Source organism: Pelophylax lessonae, assembly GCF_965119305.1.
Source record: "Pelophylax lessonae genome assembly, chromosome: 5".
NCBI lineage: Eukaryota > Metazoa > Chordata > Amphibia > Anura > Ranidae > Pelophylax > Pelophylax lessonae.
The window spans coordinates 189,060,597-189,087,502 of NC_138772.1; the positions used below are offsets into that span (position 1 = coordinate 189,060,597).

The 26,906-nt window shown below is 45.8% G+C and overlaps 1 protein-coding gene and 1 pseudogene across 2 annotated transcripts in view; one reads left to right on the forward strand and one right to left on the reverse strand.

Moving 5' to 3' along the window:
• Positions 1-26,906, forward strand: part of TPK1 (thiamin pyrophosphokinase 1) — an 846,565-nt gene that overhangs the window by 479,209 nt on the left and 340,450 nt on the right. The gene's annotated exons all lie outside the window — the stretch shown is intronic.
• On the reverse strand, positions 22,614-25,661 carry LOC309555583 (annotated as a pseudogene). The gene is made up of 2 exons: positions 24,798-25,661; positions 22,614-24,002 (listed from the first exon to the last, which is right to left on the reverse strand). The product of its transcript is annotated as an uncharacterized misc_RNA (transcript).

Consider the following 26,906-nt stretch of genomic DNA (forward strand, 5'->3'; position numbering starts at 1 on the left):
TAGGAATCAGGTGTCTGATAAATGTGTGGGAACGGAGAACGATCAGACTTTGTCGGATGGTCGGGGCCAGATAGCTCTAGGGCCGCCTGGTTCAGATCCAGTCAGCGCCAGTGGTCCTAGAAATTCTAGGCTGGCCTCGTCAAGCCGATCTACCCGACTTGGACATGCGAGTCGCGGACGTTCCTTGGGAACTTCGTCTCAGGGAGTGTCTGCGGTCTCAAGGACCAATCTTCCATCGTGCTTTACAGTCGCTGGTTTTAATGGCCTGGCCATTGAGACCCAGGTACTGAAGGACAGAGGGTTGTCAGCTTCAGTTATTCCTACCCTTATTAAAGCAAGGAAAGCGACTTCCAGCAAGGTCTATTATCGCACATGGAAGACTTATATTGCGTGGTGCGAATCTTTAGGGATTCCTCCACGTACCTATTCGGTGACCAGAATATTGGCCTTTCTGCAAAAAGGGGTTGAGCAGAAACTAGCCTTGAGCACCATCAAGGGTCAAGTTTCAGCATTAGCTATCTTCTTTCAGAATCCTTTAGCTACTAAGTCCTTGGTGCGGAATTTCATCCAGGGGGTGCGGCACCTGGCTCCACCAGTCCGCGCGCCCTTACCGCCCTGGGATCTTAATTTGGTTTTGTCGGTTCTACAGAAACCTCCCTTTGAAAACATCAGGGAGATTCCCTTGCTTACTTTATCCCAGAAGGTAGCCTTCTTGGTGGCTATCACGTCTGCACGCAGGGTGTCAGAACTGGCTGCATTATCATGCCAGTCCCCATACTTAGTGATTCATAGGGATAAGGTAGTGCTTCATCCTAAGCCATCCTTTCTTCCAAAGGTGGTTTCAGATTTTCATCTGAATGAAGATATTGTACTACCTTCCTTGTGTCCTCAGCCCAATCATCATCGGGAACATGCGTTGCATTCCTTGGATGTGGTTCGGGCAATCAGGGTATACCTGAAGGCGACGGAATCGTTCCGTAAGACGGATTCACTTTTTGTGATCCCGGATGGCCCCAGAAAGGGGTTGCCTGCATCTGCCGCGACTATCTCCAAATGGATCAGACAGACGGTGGTACAGGCTTATTCTATTAAGGGTCAGAATCCTCCGTTCCCTGTTAGGGCGCACTCCACTCGAGCGCTCAGTACTTCCTGGGCCTTCCGCCATCAGGCGTCAGTAGTCCAGGTATGTAAGGCGGCCACCTGGTCGTCGGTACATACCTTCACAAAATTTTACAAGATTGATGTGATGGCATCGGCGGATGCCTCATTTGGCCGCAAGGTTTTGCAGGCCGCAATTTGAGGAGACCGGTGGTCTACCTCGAGGGTTTTTTTCTGTTGAAAAATTTCTGGTGAGTCTCATCACTGAGGATGAGCATTGTAAAATTCTAGTTGGCACCGGTTGGGCCTTCTAGATTGGATTTGATTTCCATTTTCCCACCCCTCATTTGTGGGTTAAATTCTCTAAACACTGCTTTGTGACATAACTGATTTGCTGTAGCAGAGAGAGAGAGGATATACCCTCGGGGACTGCCCCTAGGGTGTGGCCAGAGTATTTTCTTTCCTGTCTAGTCCTACTCCTGTGGAGGGCAGCATAACCCGAGGGTGTTGAATCACCGAGGACTACGTCTGTCAATGAGCTAAGAGAAAAGGATTTTACGGTAAGATTTTACAAAAATCCGTTTATTTCAGCGTCACTATTTGTCACTATGAACACACCATCTGTATTATAAGCCTGTGTGGCTCTATACTCAAATTAGTCTGTATAAGACATGTTTGCTAAAGAGCAAAAGGACAGCAGCAGTATATAATGTCCAGAACAGTCACTATATAAAAAAATAAAAATAAAAAAATACTGCACTATTGTCCAAATAATGTATATGGATGATGACCAATTTGTATGAATTTTATTTTGCATTGTATTTTCTTCTATTCACATAGGACCTGGTGGGACTGACAACCTTGCCTTTTTATTTTTAGTAATTAATAATTATACAGTTGTATTTCTTAATTTTTAATTTTGGCCCATCAATGAAGGGTGCATCAGCATTTTGAGGTTGATACTGACGTTGTCAGGGTGTTTCTCCTTGGTTCTCTGATTGAGGTGCTTCTGTGTATGGTGTGTTTTCCATTTCATGGTGCACAAGCGTCATTGGCTGTTTTTTTTGTTCCCCTTTTGGTTTGGAGTGGCGTCCTTATTGGCTGCTGGTTCCGGAGCCATTTTTTGAAGGTGTGGTGTCATGGGGCATCAACGTGAGTGACGGATTGCATTGTTGATGAAGCTTGGGACGCATGCGTCTGTGTCACCACGCCAGCCACACAGAAAATAAACTACTCTTTATGCAAGCCTCACATTGAGAGTGAGGCTTGCAAAGCACGCATCCACACCATTTTGACAGAATACAGGAAGTCCATTCCTTCATCCACGTGAGCAGAGTCACAGGTTGTCCGTCCTAATTAGGGTCTTAATATCTATATAAACACAATGACAGTATCATACCCTAGATGATGTCTAGTTGTGTCGGGGCGACTTTTCTCAATGCCATTGCGTACCTATGCTGTACACAGTATATTTGAACACGCTTTTTGACAACTGAATTGTAAGTGTTCTGAACTTTTAATAAATACCTTCATTTGTATGGTTTACACTATGTAGAGGCTTTTTGTTTCCATTTTATGATGATCCTTACACTGAGCATTTACTGGAGAAGAATCCATCTGCACCTCGGAATATTATAGCCCATCATCTATCGAATCTTTCCACTAAGGGTAGACAAAGGAATACTCCAGCACATACAGTAGAGAATTGCTTGAAGAGGGGTGTGAGGAGCAGCTATATCACTTTTGCTTTGCTTTATTGGGTGTGTAGACACCAACGCATGAGTTGGCTCATTAGACGTATGTCAAATTGGGTCCACTCTCTCTGGTATGCCTCTCTGTTTATTGGTGGTGGTCCTCTTCACATATATTTTTGGCCGTTGGTTCACATTTATACCCATTTTGGAGCACATTTTAAAGATTTGTTTGTACACATTTATTTGAACTTATATGGACTTTAATTATTTCCACTTCTTTACTCTAATGTCATGTCATGTACACAGTGACGTATTGTATTAATTTTTTGTTATATCACTTTTATTGGGATGGTTTCACCTTTATTTTTACAACAGACATTTGCACTGATTTAGCAATTGACCATTTTCATATGATATCCATACATGGTTCAAAGATCTAATAAGGGATATTATAATGATATCTTTTATTAGCGTGGCACATATTGTTACTATTACATTTTTGAATTACCTGTTATCCTGCCTAAAAAATCCCACTGGGGTTCAAATCGTGTGTATCTGCCTATTGAGCTTGTGTTGTTGCATATAGAACAAAAGGCACTGGGAAGGATCATCTTGGGTAAACCAGTTCTAGTTGTAATACCAGGTGTTTGTAAAGAAAAGGGTCTCTATTCTATTGCTGACCATTAGACTCTAGCAAGGTGCTGCTGCAATAGATATACAAATACATGGAACAGAAATAATGAGCATAAAATAATTAGAGGGCTAAATTGTTTTTTTTCCCCAAATAAACTTTTTTTTGGCCACTTGGCATTTATTTCTGGTGGCTAATTAAGGCTGATCAACCTCTCAGGATGTAACTTCTACTACCTCGTTTTAAATTACAAACAAAAGAATCTGGATGTAGAAGAAATCTGCTAAATATTTAATTAACTCTCTGCCTGCTGCTATAGAACCTTCCATATATCAAGCTAATGTTTGCATAAAAAAAGGGATTCTTGTTTTGCATTGTAGCAATACATTGTGACAATGACACGCTCGATCTTGCCTACAAAGGGGGCAGGGCTCCTGAAACGCGTTGCAGCCCCGCTCACCCCCCGATATCACAGTTCTGTTTTGACAGCTGTGTCTCCTCTTATTGCAGTTGTACTCACTGCTGACTTGTCTGCAAATCCCTGGCTGGGCTGGGGTCCATACTGTGCATATTGATGCATGTCCGGCTTGGCTGCATCCATCTGTCATCTACTTGATGCCTGCCACCCTACCCGGGCTTTAGTCTGCTGTTCATCCAGATTTTACCATGTAAGTGTTCTATGTATCATAAAGCGTTGCTTATACAGTTTAATTTCTTTGCCCAGTGCTTGCTCTTTTCCCACATGCTGGATTTTCTCCTGGTGTTTGGGTGCAGTTGAATGTGAACCCACCTGGAGCAATATGGACTTGTATTGTAATACATGTTCAAGCAGGCCAGCTTTGTCAGTGACTCTTTTTGGACAATCTCTACTGTAATTTGCAATTGCAAAATGTCAAATGTTTAATACTGGACAATAAAGCATGCCATGAGCAATGCATTTTGCACATTAGATTAGGGATTGACCAGAGAGTATACCTTTGATGGAGTTGTGCTTCAATGGTGCACAGTGCCAGCACTGTGCAATTCAAGTATTCATGCAAAATCCAAGTATGCCAGGAGCAAGTTAGGTTGCAAAGTACAGGAACTGGCCAGAGAGGAATTTATTTACAGTTGTCCTGCTTGTACATTCATTGCAGTACGTTATATGCAAAGCAAATCTCATGTTTTTTATGCAAACATTTGCCAGCAGTATGTAAGTGTGGATGTGGGCTAAGTCATACCCCTTTAGCACCTCCTATTAGATTATGTAAACTTGCCGTTTCTTTTCTTTGGTTAAGAATTTATTGATATACATGCACCAAGGGTCACAGATCAGTTCCTAGTGAAATACATTGACAACATTTTGTGGATAAGGGGATATGTTTGCTGTTGGGCATATACTTAGAGTGCTGATGTTATACACAACAGTATGCATGGCTTCTAAGAGGAAACTTGCACTGACAGATTGGGGCTGCCATTGCTGACTTCCTGACTTTCTGAAAATAACAGTTGCCTCATTATCCTTTGCGTCAATGTTTTAAAGTGTTAGAGAGAGGGAGGACAGGCTTCCCCAGAGCTATTTACACTGACTGCAACCACACCATCCACAGTACTTGTACTATGTCTGCAGTCTCTGACTGCCTTCTGTATCATGCCTGCAGTCTCTGACTGTCTCCTGTATAATGCCTGCAGTCTCTGACTGTCTCCTGTAGCATGCCTGCAGTCTCTGACTGTCTCCTGTAGCATGCCTGCAGTCTCTGACTGTCTCCTGTATAATGCCTACAGTCTCTGACTGTCTCCTGTATAATGCCTGTGGTCTCTGACTGTCTCCTGTATAACGCCTGCAGTCTCTGACTGTCTCCTGTAGCTTGCCTGCGGTCTCTGACTGTCTCCTGTATAATGCCTGCAGTCTCTGACTGTCTCCTGTAGCATGCCTGCGGTCTCTGACTGTCTCCTGTATGATGCCTGCGGTCTCTGACTGTCTCCTGTATGATGCCTGTGATCTCTGACTGTCTCCTGTATGATGCCTGCGGTCTCTGACTGTCTCCTGTATGATGCCTGCGGTCTTTGACTGTCTCCTGTATGTTGCCTGCGGTCCCTGACTGTCTCCTGTAGCATGCCTGCGGTCTCTGACTGTCTCCTGTAGCATGCCTGCGGTCTCTGACTGTCTCATGTAGCAGCCTGTGGTCTCTGTGGCAGGAGAGAGCCGGGGGGGGGGGGGGTGACACCATGGTTTAACGCACCAGACGACACCAACCCTAGTGACACCACTGCCCCCTGCTCTGCTGCTCTTACTAGCAGGGGTGTAATTGCTATTTCCCTAAAACGTCTTTCAGGACAGCACCTTAGAGAGATGGCTCATCCCTCTTCTCATCAGGAAACACCCCATCCACCAGATTTTAAAAGGAGGCTTCTCCCACCATTCGTCAGTTTTTGTGTTTCCTCCGGCCGAGGAACACCTCTGTGGGGAGCTGGGCTCTTAAGGTGCTATCCTGAGAGACCGGGCTTCCTACGTCCACCTACCCTTTTTTGGAGAAGATTGCTTCTCCCATTCACGCGACCGACTGCAGTGCATGGGCTCATTCTTCCTCTTTAGTGCTCTAGGCTGAGTCAGGACCCCGCAGAGCACAGCCCTGGGAAGGCATCTTGGAGGAGCGGAACGATTTTTCTTAGACTTCCGCCGCCTTTTTTCAAATTTGCCGCCATTTCTCCGGATCGAGTGACGCTCGTCCGGACCGGAAGTGAGGTTTCCGGAAAGGGCAGCGTTCTGCAGGGGGCGTATGGCGTCATTTCCGCCGGACGCAGAGGAAGAAGGGAGGAGCAAGCTGGTGCCTTATTCCGGTTCCGGTCCAGTGCAGGTGCGCTTTGGTCTCCGGAACCGGTACCGAAGCCACGGGTGATACCGCTGCCAAGCGATGGAAGCTTCATCAGCGAGTGGGACAAGCACAGGCACCAGTAAGGCCCAGGTAAGGGGTGTCTTTATTATGGCCTATCTTACTGTGGGGTCTCTCTCCATCCCTCTTATCTTTCCCCCCGGTGGCTGGGGGCCTGTCAGGGCACATGGGACTTCCCTTAAAATGTCTTCCTGTGCACCTTGGTGGCCCTGAGAATCAGGCTGACTCTTAAGAAGCATGTGTATGTTTTCCCATTCATGTCTTCCAGGCTAAAGGCTCTGAAACTGTTTTCAAGAGAAAGTGTCCTTCATGCAAAGCAAAGTTGTCCGAAAGCTGGAAAAAGACACTTTGCCAGGGGTGTATTGATGCACTAGTAAAGAAGACGCATCTGCAGTTTGTGGCGACTTAGTCGCATCTGTGAGGAAGGAATTGGATGCTACCATCCAATCCTTTCGGTCATCCCTACAGGATCCTGCCCTGAGTCAGCCATCAGCCTCACTTTCCTCTCAGGGTTCACAATTGGTTCCTTCGGTGGGGACAGAAGGGGTTCCTTCCACCCAAGGAGATCATTCCCCCTCACGTTCCAAAGAGGATTCAGAGGAAGAAGAGGAGGGAGGGGCACAAAGTAGGCCCACTAAATACAAACTATCCTTAGAGCAAGTAGATGGTCTCCTGAGGGCAGTTTACATCACCCTGGGTCTAGAAGAGGATAAGAAGGAACTGTCCCTGCATGATAAAATGTATGCAGGCTTGGAAGAGCCTAAGGGCCGTATCTTTCCAGTGCATCAGACCATCTCAGATGCAATAAAACATGAGTGGGCTGATCCGGAAAAGAAAACCTTCTTCCCTAAAGCCTTTAAAAGGCGATTTCCTTTTGATGAAGACCCAGGAGTTCCCTGGAATAAGATGCCAAAGATTGATGCAGCCTTCTCCCAGGTTTCTAGGTCAACGGACCTAGCATTTGAAGACATGGGAGTCCTGAGGGATCCCATGGATAAGAAGATGGACCAGCAACTTAAAAGATCCTGGCAAACCATCATGGGGAATCTGAAACCTGCCATGGCAGTAACCTGTGTGTCCAGGAATCTGGAATACTGGCTTAGCCAGCTAAAAGCACACATCACAGCAGATTCACCTAAACAGGAAATTTTGCATTCCTTCTCCACGCTCTCCACGGCCATAGCCTTCATTGCTGACGCTTCAGCAGAGTCAGTGAAGATGACAGCAAGATCTGCAGCTTTATCCAACTCAGCCAGAAGGGCTCTTTGGTTAAAGACATGGCCTGGGGATATTTCGTCTTATATTGAATCTGAAACCACTAAACAGGTCAGTTCTGTACAAAAAGTTTCGAATGGACTCAATTCTTACAGTCAGAACCCTGTTAACAAAAGGATGCTTCATGGCATCAATCGTCTTAAGGGATGCTTACCTACATATCCCTATTGCCCCTCGCTCACAGAAATTCCTAAGGTTGGCAGTAAATCTGGGAAAGGAAATGGTTCACATCCAATTCAAAGCACTCCCTTTCGGGCTATCATCCTCCCCTCGTATTTTTACGAAGGTTATGGCAGAGTGTTTAGCTCCCCTCCGCCTTCAGGGAATCTCTGTGGTGCCCTACCTGGACGACCTGCTTTTCTTTGCCCTGTCAAAGGAAAAACTTCAAGAGGACCTGCACAAGGCAAGAGGTCATCTAGAGTCTCTGGGATGGATAGTAAATATCAAGAAGTCGAATCTCACACCGGCTCAACGGGTTCAGTTCCTAGGGTTTCAGATATGCTCTGTGGAACAAAGAATCTTCCTACCAGAAGACAAACAGGTCAAAATACAAAATTTGGTAGCAAGGCTACAAACAAATCAGTGGTGGTCGATCAGAGAGATCATGTCAGTCCTTGGAAACCTGACTGCATCAATTCCAGCCGTCCAATGGGCAAGGCTTCATTTTCGAACACTCCAATATTTCCTCCTCAGAATCTGGGATCACAATCCAGAGACTTTGGACTTAAAGGTAAAAATCCCCACCAAGGTCAAAAGGTCCCTTTGGTGGTGGAGAAATCAGATAACCTTGTCCCAGGGATTGGCCTGGTCCTTCCCAGCAGACCAGAGGTTAACAACGGATGCCAGCAGATGGGGGTGGGGAGCCCACTGGAACCAAAACCTGGCACAGGGGGTTTGGTCTCACACCGAGACAAGGAAATCCTCAAATTGGAAGGAGTTGAAGGCAGTCGGCCTAGCCCTAGCTGCCTTCTCTCAAAATCTTCAGGGGACTCATGTTCAAGTCCTTTCAGACAACGCCACGACAGTGGCATATATAAACAAGCAAGGGGGCACAAGAAGCAAAACCCTACAGCTTTTGGCAACGGAAATTCTGCAATGGGCGGAAAGTCAGTTACTTTCCTTGTCAGCAATCCACCTAAAAGATACACTAAACAGTGTGGCGGATTATTTAAGCAGGCAGAAGATCCGAGAAGCAGAATGGAGCTTGAACCCAGAAGTCTTTATGTGGATAACCAAGACTTGGAGAAAGCCAGAGGTGGATCTGTTTGCAACGAAAAAACACAAAACTTCCACTTTACTTCTCACTCCACAGAAACGACAACTCTCTGGGAGTAGATTCCCTGGCACATCCCTGGAGGTTCAGGTTGGGGTATGCTTTCCCCCCCTTCCAGCTAATTCCGTTGGTATTGAGAAAAATCCAAATGGAAAGAGCCTCCGTGATCCTGATCACTCCTTATTGGCCCAAAAGGGTTGGTTTTCGACTGTCCTTCAACTATCAGTCAAACCTGCCTTTCAGCTCCCTCTTCGTCAAGACCTACTGCTTCAAGGTCCAGTCTATCATCCAGAAGTGGAAAAGCTAAAGCTCACCGCCTGGTATCTGAGGAGCAACTGCTGAAAAGGAAAGGATTTTCAGATGCATTAATTGCAACTCTACTTTCCAGTAGGAAAAAAGTCACAAGGAATATATATGCAAAGGTTTGGAAAACCTATAATACCTGGTGTGAATCGAAAGATCAAAAATTGGACAGTATTGTTTCAATTTTGGAGTTCCTACAGGAGGGCGCAGGAAAAGGTTTGGCAGTAAGTACCCTCAAGGTACAAGTAACAGCCCTGGGGGTATTCTTGGAAAGGCCCATTTCTTCAGAATCTCTAATCATCAGATTCTTCAGGGCCCTTACCCGCTCCAGACCAGTGCCTATCAGAAGCTTCCCCAAATGGGACTTGTCGGTGGTCATTCGGGCCTTCACAAAGGAACCTTTTGAACCACTAGAAACGGCTACACTAAAAAACCTTACCCTCAAGACGGTCTTCTTGGTGGCAATAACATCAGCAAGAAGAATCAGTGAATTACATGCTTTATCAGCTATCGAACCTTTCTTGTCCATATATCCAGATAGGATAATTCTCAAGACGGATCCAGGGTTTCTCCCAAAAGTAGCTTCAACGAGAAACCGATCACAAGAAATTGTGTTACCTACCTTCTGTCCTAATCCATCAGGAGATAAGGAAGAAAGCTTTCACTACCTAGATGTAAGAAGGGTTCTTATACACTACTTGGAGGTTACTAAAGAGTTTAGATCATCAAACTCTCTTTTTGTTCTTTTCTCTGGCAACAAAAAAGGTCGCCAGGCATCAAAAGGATCAATAGCCAGATGGCTCAGATCCGCTATTTCAGAGGCTTACTCCCAAATGAAATTGTCTCCCCCACAGGGGATCAGAGCTCACTCTACTAGAGCGCTAGCCACTACATGGGCAGAGAAAGCTGGTGCCACTCCAGATCAAATCTGCAAAGCAGCTACGTGGTCAAGCTACTTTACATTTGCAAGACACTATAGGTTGGACCTTTTGACAGCTGAAGATCAGGCTTTTGGCAGAAAGGTCCTGCAAGCTGTGGTCCCTCCCTAAATTGAGTAAGTCTCGATAATCCTCTCTAAGGTGCTGTCCTGAAAGACGTTTTAGGGAAAATTCAAGTTAGACTTACCGGTAACTTGTTTTCCAATAGTCTTTCAGGACAGCAGGAGGATCCCGCCCTATTGTATAAAATGTATTGCTGTGATTAACCATATCTGTTTATGTGTTCCAGCATGGGCCGGAGGTACTCTTCTACAAACTGACGAATGGTGGGAGAAGCCTCCTTTTAAAATCTGGTGGATGGGGTGTTTCCTGATGAGGAGAGGGAGGAGCCATCTCTCTAAGGTGCTGTCCTGAAAGACTATTGGAAAACAAGTTACCGGTAAGTCTAACTTTAATTTTTTTGGGCCCCTCTCTGATCTCTGTGCTGGTTCAAGTGGAGGGACTTTTTTTTTATCGGTTTCGGACGCATGTGTATTCCGGGCCCGATCTGCATGGTGGCTCAAGACAGAGAGCGAGTGGCTGTGAGGCGGGCGGCAGCAGCAAGCAGAGGCAGCTGACCATCGGTTGTGAGTTTTACACTGCATATTGCACTGCACACTTACTGCACAAATTTAGTATGGATGACAATATGGCATGGTGTGGTGATTGTACTGCGCTCTCTGCACATATTTACTATGGATGGCGTGGCATGATAAATTATCACTTGAAGACAAACCTGCACTTTCTTTCAAGGTGGGGTCTGGGGAGGGGCCAGGGGTGGGGCTGAAGGGGGCTCCCATCAGGTAGGCTGTACGTGACCCCATGATTTCTATCAGCGGCCCTGCAGGTGAGTATAACGTGTTTAATATTAAAAAAACAAACAAAAAATAAAACTCTACTTTAAAGCGTAACTCCATTTTTGTTGAGAAAAAAACATTCCACTCTGGGTGATTTATGTACATGACAAGGATTTTAACAAACTTTGTTGCAGATTCCTACCTTTTGTTATTCTGAAGAAATCACTGTTTGTTCCTCTGTGCTGAGTGGGACAAATGGGAGTGGTTTCATAATTACGGTAACTATCAGCTGTGGCAGCTGCAGAGCCCTAATGAGGAAATCTGCTGGGCCTGCATCCCTTTAGACGTGTTCCTATTGGGAATATCTCACCAAAAATGACATTTTTGTTGCAGGGGATGCCAGAAATCTGACTTGTAGTTTAAAAATTGAAAGGGAGGAAACATGGACTTTGCAGGCATCGGGTATTTATAAAATCACATACTTTATTATATAATACATCTAAAATCATCAAACAAGAATCAAAAAGAAGGACGTACAACAATGATATCCCATATAAGGGAAATATAAAATACAGAATTGACAAGAAGGTGATTGCACTGTTGGTAGTAATGGACAATTTATTCAATCGCAATATAATATAACAACAATAATACTTCACATCGAGACGATCATGACCGCAGGTGACAGGGAATGGTACTGTCGTCCCGGGAGGATCGAGTGATGTGTATTAGCAGTAGATCGTACAATTTCGTTGAACCATATTGCTCGACATGTTTCACCTTATGCTTCCTCTCAGAGCTAATGGATCAATATTCTGTAAAGTTCAATAGGCAATGACGATATAGGTAAGAGGTATAGTAAATACCCAACAGGGAAGATGTATGGAGGATCAGAATTGTCACTGTAGATGGTTGTACAGGTAAACAGGCAACCAAGCGTTAAAGATGAACAAAAATTGGTATAAAACACATCAACTGGTATGCCAATGAAGTATACTTGCAAAGAGTAGAATACTCGTATATATAACAAGTATATGTGTTCAGAGATGCCTGGTAGGGCCAAAGAAATAACCCTTACACAGCGTCTGATCCCACGGCATACATCCTCCCTGGATGGGGGGTAACTTGTATTTTAGGCAGACTTCTGGGAAAATTGGTGAGCCAATCACACAAGCAGGAAATTATGTTTCTGAGGTGTGGTCAGTACACATTCTGCATACAGAACAGCTCCAGGTAGCCATATTGCATTGCATTTTCATAAAATTACAACAGCTGCAGATTGAAAAGGAAAAGTAATTTTTAATAACATTCAAATACAATGTGATTTGTGTCACAATTGCATACCCTATACTGTTTTTTCTTTATTTTCTATTTTTTTTCCCCACGAAAGTGGAGTTACCCTTTAATAGGAGTAGAGATCAAGTGAAGGGAGATGAGCTCATTAGCTTGCTGCTTCTAGCTTCCCTTTCCAGTCAAAGGGTGGGAGAAGGAAGAACACGTTTCAATATTAATTACATGCAGCAGAGAAAAATATGGCATTCTTCCCTATCACACAGGGCTGTGCTATTTGGGAGAGCTGTGTAAATCTTAGGACAGAATTGACAAAAATATAAATCCTTTGACAAGTAAACCAACTCCCATGTATGATTTTCATCTGTGGGTTTAGCTATTTGCCTAGAATTCAGCTTTAAAACATGAGACTGAACACAAGGAGAGACGTCATTAGTACAGGATGCGGATCGTTATAGAACATTCTCCATAGGTAAAAGCAGAAACTTCTGTACTAGCAGACATTTTTATCAGATGCTTAGTATATTGAAGTGGAGTGTACTACATGAGCCATCGATAAAAGCAGAATGTAAGCTTTTGAAAGTTAAGCTTTTTCAGCAAATATGTGACGATTGGCAAAGAAATTGAATTTATTTTAAAAGCCTGCTTTTTCAGATATTTGAATTGCATATTAAATGGTATGACTTTAACGACAAACTTTTTACTTTCTATATAGAAAATATGCATGAGTGTATATTTTGAGCATTGCAGAGGCTTTTTATTTTTCTCTCTTATGTAAATCAGGAACTATGTGTATATAGACTTATTCATTTACCTGATTTTACAGCACGGTTTCTGTAGTTTACTTTTTTTTTTTTTTTTTTTTATAAATTATGAAAAAAAGAAAACTGCAAAGGATTTAAACTAGAAATGAACAGACCAGTATTGTCTCTGATACACTGAAAAAAATACTGCTTCTTCCTGCCCATTATGCAGACAACTGTTCACCAAAGCTTTAAATTACTTTGTGTAAGCTGATGGAAATTTGCATGAAGATGCAGACGTCTGATGGACTTTGGGAAAGCTTTACATCTTCACTGACAGCATCTCTTCTCTGTTCTGCCATATTCTATGACACGCAGCAAAGGAAGACACAGCTAATGTAGCTTCATGTATAATTCCCCACTGTTCAGCAGTTACATTCATTACAAGATGTTATGGTGGGTGCCATTTTAATAAGACCCTCTCCATTTTCTGCAGACACATTAGCCCATCAGTGAGCCTTCATAAAATGCCATAATAAAGAAAAGATGCAGAGGGCTGCCTGTGACTAGAACTGCAGGATGCGTTAAATATTTAACTTAAAAGTTCTGTTGGGAAGAAATGTTCTTTTCATTTGAATGTGTTCCTTAGAGTCTATGCAGTAGCTTGCATTGAAAGGGAATGTATAGTCTTTACATTTTTTTTTATTTTCATATAAAAGCTGATGTGTTTTTTTTTTTATTTTTATCGTATACCAGCATATGGGTACTTGTTCATGGGCAAGTGTAACCTGAGTCGCTTTTAGCGTTTGAGTGATTCATAACAAATTGCTGCCCGAACAGATAGTGTTTTAGCTAGACACATACAGTATTAGTAGGATAAGTTTGTAATTTCAAAAAAAGGTAACAAGGTAAGTATAGGTACAGAATAAGAATGAAACATAGATCATGAAGCTTATTTTTTTTTATTCTTTTAACTCAGCGGGCCAAACCTTAAAAACCTGAAGAGCTCAGGAGGAGCCGCTGATCTAATTATGCAATGTTAGTACAGCGATCTCCCCCGCTAAGCTATTGTGTTCTGACAGGGGGACGGCCCCCTGCCAGAACACATCATACAGCGCTCTCAACCATTGGCTGAGAGTATTGATTGGATGCCAATTGGCAGGCCTTTATTGGTAATGCCCATTTAACAGAAGCGGCCGAATTGCCGGCTTCTGTTGTACCAGCTGTCGTACACATGGGCCCAGTGTCGGCTGGTTTCTATAAATCCAGCCAATGCCGCCGATATTCGGCCCATGTGTATGAACGTTAAGGACTCTAACACACAGGCGTCATAATTAACTGTTGTTCACTCAGGAACCTGCTGACCTAAAGTCCCTGAGTAAAAAAACTGTGTGTAAAGACCTGAGTAGTGTTGAGCATAGGTGTGTAAAGGTACGTAAGCGTAAAGATGAGTAAAATTCTTTTTCGTTTTCCAGTGTCGCAATATACTAATTTATACTCGCGTAAACATGCTTATAGATGAGTAATTGCCAGAGCTGCTAAGTGTGTGTGACATTGTCAGGTAATGTTACTGCTTGCAGGGAGAAAGACCAGCTGTCAAAACTCAGCGGTGATGTCGGGGGTGGGCGGGACCAAACAGCTATGAAACACCAGCCAATGGGATGGAGTCTGGAAGGCCGCTTAGTTTCTGTGGCTCCGCCCCTTTCTTAAGCGGTCCAATCATTGGCTGGTGTTTGATAGCTGCTCGGTCCCGCCCACCCCGACATCACCGCTGAGTTTTGACAGCTGGTCTTTCTCCCTGCAAGCAGTAACATTACCTGATAGTGTCACACACACTGAGCGGCTCTGGCAAGCCTCACTATCTGTTGAATGTTAAACTCCCCCTCTCCCCTGTTAGTGTCCATAAGTGGTGCCTATCAGTCCAGCCTATCAATGCCCAGTAGTGCCACCTCATCAGTGCCCACCAGTGCCGCCTATCAGTGCCCACCAGTTCCGCCTATCAGTGCCCACCAATGCCGCCTCATCAGTGCCCATCAGTACCACCTATTAGTGCCCACCAGTGCCGCCTATCAGTTCCCACCAGTGCGCCTCATCAGTTCCCATTAGTACCGCCTATCAGTGCCCACCATTGCTGCCTATCAGTGCCCACCAGTGCCACCTCATCAGTGACACCTATGAGTGCCCATAAGTGCTGCCTATCAGTGCCCACCAATGCCGCCTATCAGTAGCCATCAGTGCTGCCTATTAGTGCCCAGGAGGGCGGCCAAGCAGTGCCCAGCGGTGCTGCCTATCAGTGCCGCCTATCAGTGCTGCCAATAAGCACCACCTATCAGTGCTGCCAATCAGTTCCCATCAGTGTGGCCTCATCAGTGCCCATCAGTGCTGCCAATCAGTGATGCCAACCAGTGCCCATCAGTGCTGCCTATCAATCCCTACCAGTGCCACCTATCAGTGCTGCCACTCAGTGCCCAACAGTGCTGCCTATCAATGCCCATGAGTGCACTGAGTGCAGGGATGAGGAGATGAACTCAGTAACCAGGCACAATGTCCATGGGGGGGCAGGCCTGGTTGGGCACAACTGAAATCTGTTGATATATATTAATGCCACATGCCGATCTTTAGTATAATAGGTAATCACCACACTACTATTTACGATAAACTACTCGTAAAATAGAAAGTGTCAGTAAAAGACTTTCTGCTAAGCACTGTTAGGTGTTCCCACACCACAAAAAAAAAAAAAAAAAATGTGCAGCGCTAACTCACTAACGGTGGAACCCTCTATTGTATAGACATCTTAATAAAGGTAAATATTACCACAATAGCTGTCTCTGTAATATGTAACTGCACATAAAACACACATCAAACTGAAAACAAGACATAAACATGAAGGTGGAAACTCCTCTTATAGATATTTGCCATACAGATTAACTTCAAGTGCAATAATTCCAGAGATATGTGATTTCACATGTAATACACATCAAAAGGAAAATAAGGCAAAATAAGGAAGTACCTGTCACCAGCCCATCAAAGTACCTGTTACTAGCCCATCAGAATACCTGAGTACCTGTCACAGCCCCTCAATGTACCCGAGTACCTGTCACCAGCCCATCAAAGTACCCAAGTACATGTCACCAGCCCATCAGAGTACCCAAGTACCTGTCATCAGAGTAACCGACTACCAGCCCCTCAAAGTACCCGAATACCTGTCACCAGCCCATATCAGAGTACCCAAGTACCTGTCACCAGCCCATCAGGGTATCTGAGTACCTTCTCAAGCCCTTCAGAGTACCTGAGTACCTGTATCCAGCCCATCAGGGTACCTGAGTACCTATCTGCAGCCCAATAGAGTAGCCGAGTACCTGTCTCCAGCCCATCTTAGTACCCAAATACCTCTCTGTAGCCCATCAGAATACCCAAGTACCTATCTGCAGCCCAGAGTACCCGAGTACCTATCTCCAGCCCAGAGTGCCTGAGTACCTATCTGCAGCCCATCAGATTACCTGAGTACCTTTCTGAAGCTGATCAGTGTACCTAATGCCTGTCTGCAGCCCATCAAAGTACCTGAGTACCTATCTGCAGCTCATGCCTCAAAGATTATACATTGGGGAGTTTGCTTTCCAAAATGGGGTCATTTTGTGGGCGTTTCTATTGTTCTGGTGCTCCAGGGCCTTCAAAAGTGTGATAGGTTGTAATGAAATTAGATGTGTAATTTATGCTCCTAGAACGCAAGAATGTGCTACTTGGATGTTGGGCCTCTGTATGTGGCCAGGCTGTGTAAAACAAAAAAACAAAGAGATTTCCAGTCACAACTTACCAACCAGCCAGCGACCAACCGAATTAACCTTTCTAACAGTATGCGTTAAAAACAGGGGTTTGGTTGCACACATTTGCAAATACATGCGTAAGCTGCAGGCCCTGACAAGGCAACCTGTGATCTGCAGTCCCTAATGGGCCATACACACTATAAGATTTTCTGAAGACTTTTTCCTTTAGATTTACCAAAACCACATAATATGAGGTCAAACCTAAACACTTTCAATTTGTATGCAATCTGGCAGGCCCTTGCACTACATAGAAAAGGTAAATCTGAAGGAAATCTAACCACAAAAGTTGGATAGTGTGTATCCAGCTTAACTCTACAATTTAAAGAGTCTCTACAATGAGAGCACATGCATTTAATGGGATAGATGGAGGACAGGTGACTGGAGGGAGCCCACCCCTCCTTAAAGGCACAGGGTCACACTGAACACCCAGCACATCTCACAATGGCGGCAAAGGTGTCAGTGCGTTGCCTGGCTCAATATAGATATCAATAATGCAAAAAGTGGTCACCGCCTCCACCTATAACTGGTCTTAGTGGTAAGGAGCACTGGAAGGGCAGACGCAGATCAAAAAAACGAAGAGATTTCCAGTCACAACTTACTAACCAGCCAGCGACTAACCAAATTGACCTGTCTAACAGTATGTGTTAAAAACAGGGGTTTGGTTGCACACATTTGCAAATACATGCGTAAGCTGCAGGCCCTGACAAGGCACCCTGTGATCTGCAGTCCCTAACTCTACAATTTAAAGAGTCTCTACAATGAGAGCACATGCATTTAATGGGATAGATGGATGACAGGTGACTGGAGGGAGCCCACCACTCCTTAAAGGCACAGGGTCACACTGAACACCCAGCACATCGCACAATGGCGGCAAAGGTGTCAGTGCGTTGCCTGGCTCAATATAGATATCAATAATGCAAAAAGTGGTCACCGCCTCCACCTATAACTGGTCTTAGTGGTAAGGAGCACTGGAAGGGCAGACGCAGATCAAAAAAACGAAGAGATTTCCAGTCACAACTTACCAACCAGTCAGCGACCAACCGAATTGACCTGTCTAACAGTATGCGTTAAAAACAGGGGTTTGGTTGCATACATTTGCTGGGTGTTCAGTGTGACCCTGTGCCTGGTCGCTGGCTGGTTGGTAAGTTGTGACTTGAAATCTCTTCGTTTTTTTTATCTGCGTCCGCCCTTCCAGTGCTCCTTACCACTAAGACCAGTTATAGGTGGAGGCGGTGACCACTTTTTGCATTATTGATATCTATATTGCGCCAGGCTGTGTAAAAGCTTCAAACTCAGGAGGAGTAGCAGAATGTACTTTGGGGTGAATTTTTGCTATGTACATGCTATGTGAAATATCCTATAAAGTGACAACTGTGTAAAAAAAAATAAGTTTTCATTTTCTTTCCACATTTTCCAAAAACTTGTGGGAAAAAATTACATGTTCAAAAGACTCATTATGCCCCAATATACATTGGGGTGTTTGCTTTCCAAAACGGGGTCATTTTGTGGGCGTGTAATTTATGTTCCTAGAACACCTGACGGTGCTCCTTACATGGTGGACCTCTGTATATGGCCAGGCTGTGTAAAAGTCTCACACATGTGGTATGGCCATACTCAGGAGGAATAGCAGAATGTATTTTGTGGTCTAATTGCAAGTATGCATATACTGTGTGTGAGAAATAACTTGTTATTATGACAATTTTGTGTAATAAAAATGAATAAATAAATGTATTCATTTTCCTAAGAATTGTGGGAAAAAATTACAACTTCAAAAAACTCACCACACCTCTTTCTAAGTATCCTGGAATGTCTACTTTCCAAAAACAGGTCATTTGGGGAGTATTTTTACTGTCCTGACATTTCAGGGCCTCAAGAAATTAGATAGGTTGTCGGTACATCAGGTGTGATTAGATGTGATCAATTTTCAATGATTGGCACCATAGCTTGTAGACTCTATAACTTTAACACAGACTAAATAATATCCAGTAATTTGGGTTATTTTTACCAAAGGTATGTAGCAATATACATTTTGGCCCAAATTTTTGAAAAAAAAATTACTTATTTGCAAACTTTTATAATAGAAACTAAAACAAAATGTTTTTTTTTTTTCAAAATGTTTACTATTTTTTCACTCATATCGCAAAAAATAAAAAACCCAGTGGTGATTAAATACCACCAAAAGAAAGCTCTATTTGTGTGGAAAAAAAATGATAAAACATGTGATTGGGTACAGTGTTGCATGACTGACTAATTATCATTCAAAGTGTGAGAGCGCTGAAATCTGAAAATTGGTCTGGGCAGGAAGGGGGTGAAAGTGCCCTGTATTGAAGTGGTGAAATGATGAAATTTAGGAAATTTTCCACTTTAGGAGTTACCCTTTAGTCTCCTCTATGTCTCCTGATATCTCAACTGCTGCAAGTGTGTTGTGTGGTATGAATGTAGGGATGAAGTGTCTCCCTATACTTAGTGGGGAATAATTCTAGGTGTTTTTTATATACCATTTAAAATATATGTACACATTATGAATTGCTTTGTATCAAATTCCTCATGGTGTGAAATATATTATGGGTGACAACGGGTACAAGATATAGATGGGAGGAGTCTCAATCCCTGTTTAGATTGCCCATGATTAGATTCGCATAGTGTCCTGACGAAGCTCACGTGATCACGTGAGCAAAATGCATCAACGTCAAAACGTCATTTAACCTGGACTCACCGGATTCCTGGTTTACCCACACGGCTCGTCCATCAGCCGTTGTGCTCCGCTCCAAGGGGGACACTACTGCTCACAGCATCACCCTTGGACGACAGCCCACAGCTAAAGCTCTGACATATGGCAGCTGGACATGATCCATGGGGCATTCGGAGGAATTGAGCAGTGTCTACATTTATCTTCACTGTGGGTGAGACTGACACCTGGGATGCAGTTCCTGGCTTGTATACGCCACCCTTTTGTATCTGTATTGCAGTGTCCTGGAAGGGGACATTTTGACTAATCTGCTCCCTCTCCCCCTGCCTGCTTCTGCTATGTGCCTGTCAGCATTGGCTTGTACCCCATGCTTAGCCTGAACTTCCATCTACTTAAGCATTGATGTGAGCCAGTTGAATTTCCCTTCACAGCTATTACCACTATATGCACTGCAAGCGCTTGTGTGTGCATGGACTGAATACATTTTGTGTTTGGCCCTTTTGCTGATAGCGGACTTGGTCCCATCTATTTACTAACCCAGTTACACTGTTTTCATCCTGAACTTTGACACGTCATTTTTATTTTTGTCCCCTGTGAATGGATAGATGCCCTTGAGCCCAGGTAGTTTCTTTTTTTATTTCAAATGTTTTATTGAAAATAAAGAATGCAATACAAAGATTTACAAGTTATAGCAGTGAAACAATGCTACAGAGACCTAATACAGTAAACGTTAGTTGGTACAGAACAAGCAAGAGTACCATGATACATTGTCAGGAAGCAGTGAACAAACAGCAACTACAAAATTAGCAAATCCGATAGCTGCAACTTTATAACCAACCATCATTGGGTAGTCAAGGCTTCGTATCATATAAGAGAAGAGTATGGAACAGTTAAATATGATGTAACAAGTAGATTCAGTTGTAAGGGCCATGTGTTAGGAGGAGGAAAGGGATCAGCAGAGCAAGTCTATTCAGCATGGAAGAGATGACAGCCTCTAAACAGTAGATACTCAGTGATCGGTGTCTAGGGCGAACCATGTCAAGCTCTACAATTGTCTCTGTCTAGAGATTTAAATGTGTAAGAAGCAGGCTTATCTGGTACGCTTGCATAGATTCAGTGTATATGTAGAATTGGGTGGGGGGGGGGATAAGGGGGGTGAGGTAATGGTAGGATGTGAAGGGGAAGGTAGAGGAAAGGTATAAAGATAGAGTAAAAGGAAAGAGGGGAGGAGAAGGAGAGGGGGCAGCATGGATTCTCGGGCACCTTAACCCGGTGGATCATAATTAAGAGGAAAGGTATGGGAGGGTTAGTAAAAGAAGAGGTCATATCTAGGGTAGATATCAAAACAAGACCTAGGAGATCAATTGAGAGTAGGCTGGAGTTGTTTTAAAGTGTGTCCTGCAGGCCCAGATAGAACTGAAAGCCCGAGGGTTATCTCTGGATATATGTATTAGCTCTTCCATCTCAGAAATTCTGTCTAGGGGGAGGAGCCATTATTTAAAGGTGGGAGGGGTGGGAGATTTCCAATGTCGAGGTATACATAGTTTAGCTGCATTCACCGTATGCATAGCCATTGATTTGTAATAGAGTTTGTGTGGTAAGGCCGTGTGGTGGAGGAGGAACAGTGCTGGAGTAAATTCAAGTGAGATCGTGGTCACTTGCAAAATGAGTTGCTGAATTTTCTGCCATTAGGGTCTGATCAGTGGACATGACCAACATATGTGTATTATAGATCCTTAGCTCGTGTTGCATGTCCAACACTGATCGGGAAGAGAAGGATAATATTTATGCAGTAATGACTGGGTCCAATACCATCTGGATTGGATCTTATATCCATTTTCTTGAGTGGAAACGTTGGTAGAGCCCTTATGAATGGAGGTGAAAATCTGTGACCAATCATCTTGGTTGAGGGAGAGTCCCAGGTCCTGTTCCCACTGAGTGCAGGGTTTAATATGGGTTTGCTGTGGCTATGCAGAAAATTGTGAGTAGAGGGTGGAAATAAGTCTCGCAGATGGCTCGGTTTGAGAACACAAGATTTTGAAGGGAGTGAGCGGTCTGGAGCAAGGCACGATCTTATTCAATGCTCTAAGATAGCTGGAAAGTAGGAGAAATGGCCACGGGGAATGGTTGGTCTTTGCATTACAGATGCCAAGTTTGGGGCAGCGAGGATGGTATCCCCTTTAAAGAAGTGTCTCGCCGTCATTTTATGTTGGGGCCAATGACTAGAGAGAAAGTGGGGGCTCATTCCTTGGGGGAAGTCAGGGTTCAGTCTGATAGACGTTACAGTGGTCGGGAGCGGAAGAAATATTGTGAGATTTGCACGTGACACGAAAACATTTTATGGTGGGACCTATTAGAGCATGGTTTCGCAGAGCCACTGGGATATGTTTGTCCAACAACCACGGCACTTCAGCTAGTGGCGTGGGTGAGAAGGGAGCTTCTAGGGAGACCCAGTCTTTGTGCGATGAGTGTGCGTTCCAATTAACTATCCTAGTCAAGAGGCAGGCTCTATAATAATTGTTTAGGTCAGGGAGACCTAAGCCTCCATGGTTTTTGGGAGTGTCAGTTGTGAATATTTTATTTTAGGTCTATTCCCGTTCCAGACAAAGTCAGAGCAAATCATTCTGTATGATCTAAAGAAAGCGGGGGGGGGGGGGGGGGGTATGTGTATAGGAATGGCCTGTAGAATGTATAGAAGGTGGGGGAGGATATTTTTGGTTGAAAATGTAATCTTTATTTGCATAAAAGATATACAAAAAACAATACTTTGTCGGGGTACATTCTTCCCTGTACTGCGACGCAGCGCATAAATACACTACATTACAATACATTTCCGGTCATACAAATAAATACATTCAATCAAATACATACATTCTGCGGTATGATGTCTGATGTGTTGTGCGGAGTAATGCTACCCCGTGCCATCACATCATGCATGACGCCGCAATACCCCTGAAGCATGAAACTAAAGACATTGTATACACGTGCATTACTCAAACTATATCAATACTATGACATTTCAAAAAAGCAACAGGTGTGATGGGGGGGTGGGAGAGAGGGGTAAGGGGAGGGGAATGAAATCACAGGCCCGAAGCTTTATTGAATGGACAAAGACACACAAGGGAGAGTGGGGGAAGGGGAATTCTTCAGACCTCCTCTTCCTCCATGAGATCCATCAGGTTATAGTCTCTGAGCAGACTGTGAACCAGTCTGCGACAGTCCTCAATAGACATCCTCTCCCGCTGGTGGATAAGGCGCTTTCTGGCGCACCATAAAGCGTCCTTAAAGCAGCACAACACCCGCCAGGCGTTGTCAATGTCCTCCTGGGAAAATGTTCAGTGAAAAAGTCCATTCAGCACAGCAAAATGTGTGATGGCAGTCTGTGGGACAAAGTCTCTAAGTTCAGGTTCCAAGGCCCTCAACAGGTTCTGTGCAATTGAGCACTCCCAGAAAACGTGGAAAGACGTTTCCTCATGGATGATACAAAAGGGGCAGTGCCTGTATCTGCACAAGTTTCTGGCATGCATAAATGTCCTGAGTGGCAAACCCCCCTGGACAGCCATCCACGCCAGATCTTTATGCCTGTTGGTGAGTCTCTTTGAAGAAACATTCCTCCAGACCACTTTGCAAGTGGCTGAAGGGAGGCCTGGAACAGTCTCAGCAATGTCCGATGCTCTGATCAACTTGTAGATAGTTTTTGGCTTCCACAAGTCGGGCTTAACTCCATGCAGCCCCAGCTCCTTGATGAACTTGAAAGTGTCCAAGTAGTACCAAGGAGTGTCCCAGTTGTAGGGGATGGAGCTGTCCCATTTGTCCCATCCAAGGGACCTCCAGAGAGGCAGGAGGAAAAAACGGGACATGGAGTTGCCTCCAGAGTCCGAAGTTCTGTCAATCAAAGTTCTGCGGATGCAGTTGCAGGCAAAGAACACCCCCAGTAACGTTGCGATGTCGGGCACGCCCTTACCGCCCTTGAGGGGTTCCTTGAACATGACTGCTCGCTTCACTCTGTCCATCTTGGAGCCCCAGATGAAGTGGAACACCGCCCTGGTGATGGCCTTGCAGGTGTTGACCCGGGGGGGCCAGGCCTGGGCGAGGTACTGCAACACAGGGAGGATCTCTCTGCGGAGTACCAGTGTTTTCCCTTCGATGGTGAGTTCTCTGAGGCTCCATAGTCCAAACTTTTGTCTCATCTTGGACAGTCTCTCCTCCCAAGACTTCAGGGCTGCGCCCTCAGCTCCAAACCAAACTCCAAGAATTTTGATGAAGTCCGCCTTGATGCTGAAAGGGATTGATGCAGAAGAAGGCAGGAACCACTTTCCGAAGAGCATGATCTCTGACTTCCCGCAGTTGACTTTTGCCCCTGAAGCTTTGCCGAAGTCCTCACAGGTCTGGACGAGCGAGTCGATGGAGCGCTGATCAGCACAGAACACCGTTACGTCGTCCATGTAGAGTGAGCACTTGACAACCCTTCTGTCCGGTCCCGGTGCGGTGATCCCTCTGATCTCTGGGTTCTGTCGGATGCATTCGGCAAAGAGCTCTATAATGCAAACAAAAAGCAGAGGTGAGAGAGGGCAGCCTTGTCTGACCCCAGAGAGAACAGGGAAAGGGTCAGTTTTCCAGCCATTCACCAACACCGTACTACAAATATCATTGTACATCACATTCACATACGAACAAAACATGTCCCCAAGACCAAACCTGCGCAGAGCTCTGCACATAAACTCATGGGAGACACGGTCAAAGGCCTTTTCCTGGTCAAGACTGACCAGGGCCGCGTGCACACGGCGGCCTCGAATGTACTGGACCGTGTCCCGGACAAGCGCAAGGCTGTCCGCAATCCTGCGACCAGGAATGCCACAAGTCTGATCCGGGTGGATGATCTGTCCGATGACAGATTTCAGCCTGTTGGCCAGAACCTTGGCGAGGATTTTGTAGTCCCCGTTCAAGAGAGAGATGGGACGCCAATTTTTCAGATCCCCTCTCTCCCCCTTACGCTTATACAAAATCGTGATCATCCCCTCCCTCAGCGACGGAGGCATTGTGCCCTCCACCACCATCTCCTCGTACAGCTCGAGCAGGTCCGGGCCAACGAGATCCCACAGCGCTACATAGAGCTCCGCTGGGAGACCGTCGCAGCCCGGGGTCCTGCCTTGCCTAAAGGATCTGACGGCAGAGTGCAGCTCCTCCAGCGCCAAGGGGGCGTTGATTGCCGACATACCTGCAGGATCAATTTGTTTAGTGATTCCTGACAAGAACCTGTCGGCCTCAGCCGTATCTGTTTCTTTCGGGGAGTAGAGGTTGGTGTAGTAGTCGCTGACCACTTGCATCACAGCCTCCTTCCCCTTCTGGAGTGTTCCGGTCTCGTCCCGCAGCTCAGACAAGGGAGTGTGTCCTGAGTGGAGTTTCCTAAAAAAAGAAAGAGTTACATTTCTCACCTTTCTCAAGATTCTCCACCTTGGAACGGAAGACGAGGTGCCTGGATTCTTCCTCGAAGTGTCCTTTCAGGCTCTTCTTGGTGTCCTCCAGGTCCTGCCTAACGTCCCAGCCGCAGTGGTGAAGGTCCTGCAGGGATTGCATCTGACGTTGCAGTCTCCTGAGTTCCCTCTTCCTGGCACACACTTGCTGGCATCCCCTTGCCTGAAAGAAGCTGCGTAGCTTGACTTTCACAAACTCCCAGTAGTTGCTTACCTTTCCGAAGAACCTCTTGTCCTCCTTCCAGGTAATGTAGGCCTCCCTGAGTTCCTCCAGCAGTTCCTCATTTTCCAGCAGGGTACCATTCAGCTTCCAGGAGCCCGGACCGGGGGCAAAGCCCTCGCCCAGGTCACCCCGAAAGTGAATGGCCCTGTGGTCAGAGAAAAAGCAGGGGACCATGGAGAACCCACGATGTCTGACTGTCTTGGAGGTGAGCACGAAGTCTATCCTAGAACGCACAGATCCATCAGGACGGCACCATGAATAGTTCACGGAACCTTTCCCTATGGATCCCACGGCGTCCTTCAAGGAAGCCTCCGCAATCATCTCCTTGAGCAGCCTAGACGTGGTGTCGAGCTTTGCGTACATGCTGGAGCTGCGCCCATCCTCCTCAATCGGACAGTTAAAATCACCGCCGATTACTACTGCCCTGGTGGTGACGAGTTGGGTCCGCAGGGTCTGGAAAAGCTCCAGTCTCTCATTCTTATCTGGGGAGGCGTACACGTTGATGAGCCTAACTGGCTCTCCCGCCCATGAGCCGTCTACGACCAAAAGACGGCCACAGACGAGCTCCTGGACGGAGTCAACCGTGAAACGACCACCCCTGACAAGAATGGCTACCCCTGCAGACTTAAAATCGACACCCCCGGACCAGTAGGAGGGACCATGGGTCCACTGGGAGGACAGATGAGTGTACCTCCTCGAGAAGGGTAGGGCACACTCCTGAAGCATGTAGACATCACTCTGCTGAGTGGAAAGAAAAGTCAGCGCCATCTGTCTTCTAGATGCATCCTTGATGCTCCTAACATTAATGGAAAAGATGGAGATCTCTGCCATCATGTAAAGGAGATGAAGGGGCTAGCTAGCAGGTGGGCTGAACTTACCTCCCCTGAGGGGGGGGTGGTTCTTCCACTGCCTCTTGTGCCTGTCCGGTGTCCTGGTTCAGGCCGTTCTCCTCGAGGATGCTGTCCATCAGGTCCTGGGTGAGGTCAGTCCCTGGGGGAGCCAGATCCTTACCTTCCTGCATTTCTCCTTCATCTTCCCCCGCAGACTCAAGGTCCTCGAGGTCCTCCACCACTGGGTCCAGTCCAGCGATGTCATGTTGCTGGGCCACGGTGGGCCGCTTGGTGGGTTCTTCCGTTGTCGGACTATCTAGGTTCTGTTTCCAGCCTTTGCTGGTGGGGGTGGGGGTGGGGGTGGCGGTGGGCAGGGTGGGGAAGTCCTCCATGGAGGACAGGGCGGGGGGGGGCTGGGAGGGGGGAGGGGCAGGTGGGGTCACCTCCGACTCAGAGGGGGTGGGGAGGGATGGGTCGGAGGAGGTGGTAGGGGCCTGGGGAGGGGGGGACTCAACAGTGGCTTTCCGCGGTTCCTTCGCTGCCTTTTCCCCTGGCTTCTTTTTCCCAGCGACGTCCGGAGCTCTGCCCTTGATCAGGGCTCCAGCGTAGGACCGGGATCTCTGGGGGCAGTCTCTGTAGACGTGCTCCGCCAATCCGCAGAGGTTGCAGGTCTTGGACCTCGGGCAATCCTTGGTCTCATGGCCTGCAACCCGACAGAACCTGCAAGAAGGTTCCTGACATTCTATACTTACGTGACCCTGCTTGCCACACCTGTGACAGGTATGGGGCATGTCTGCGTAGTACAGGAGTCCTGCGGAGGCTCCCAGAGAGAAGTGGGGCTTCAGGTGCTGGAGATCCCCCGAAGGCTCTCTCCTTAACCTGCAAGAAACTGCCCACTTACCTGTCCAGAAG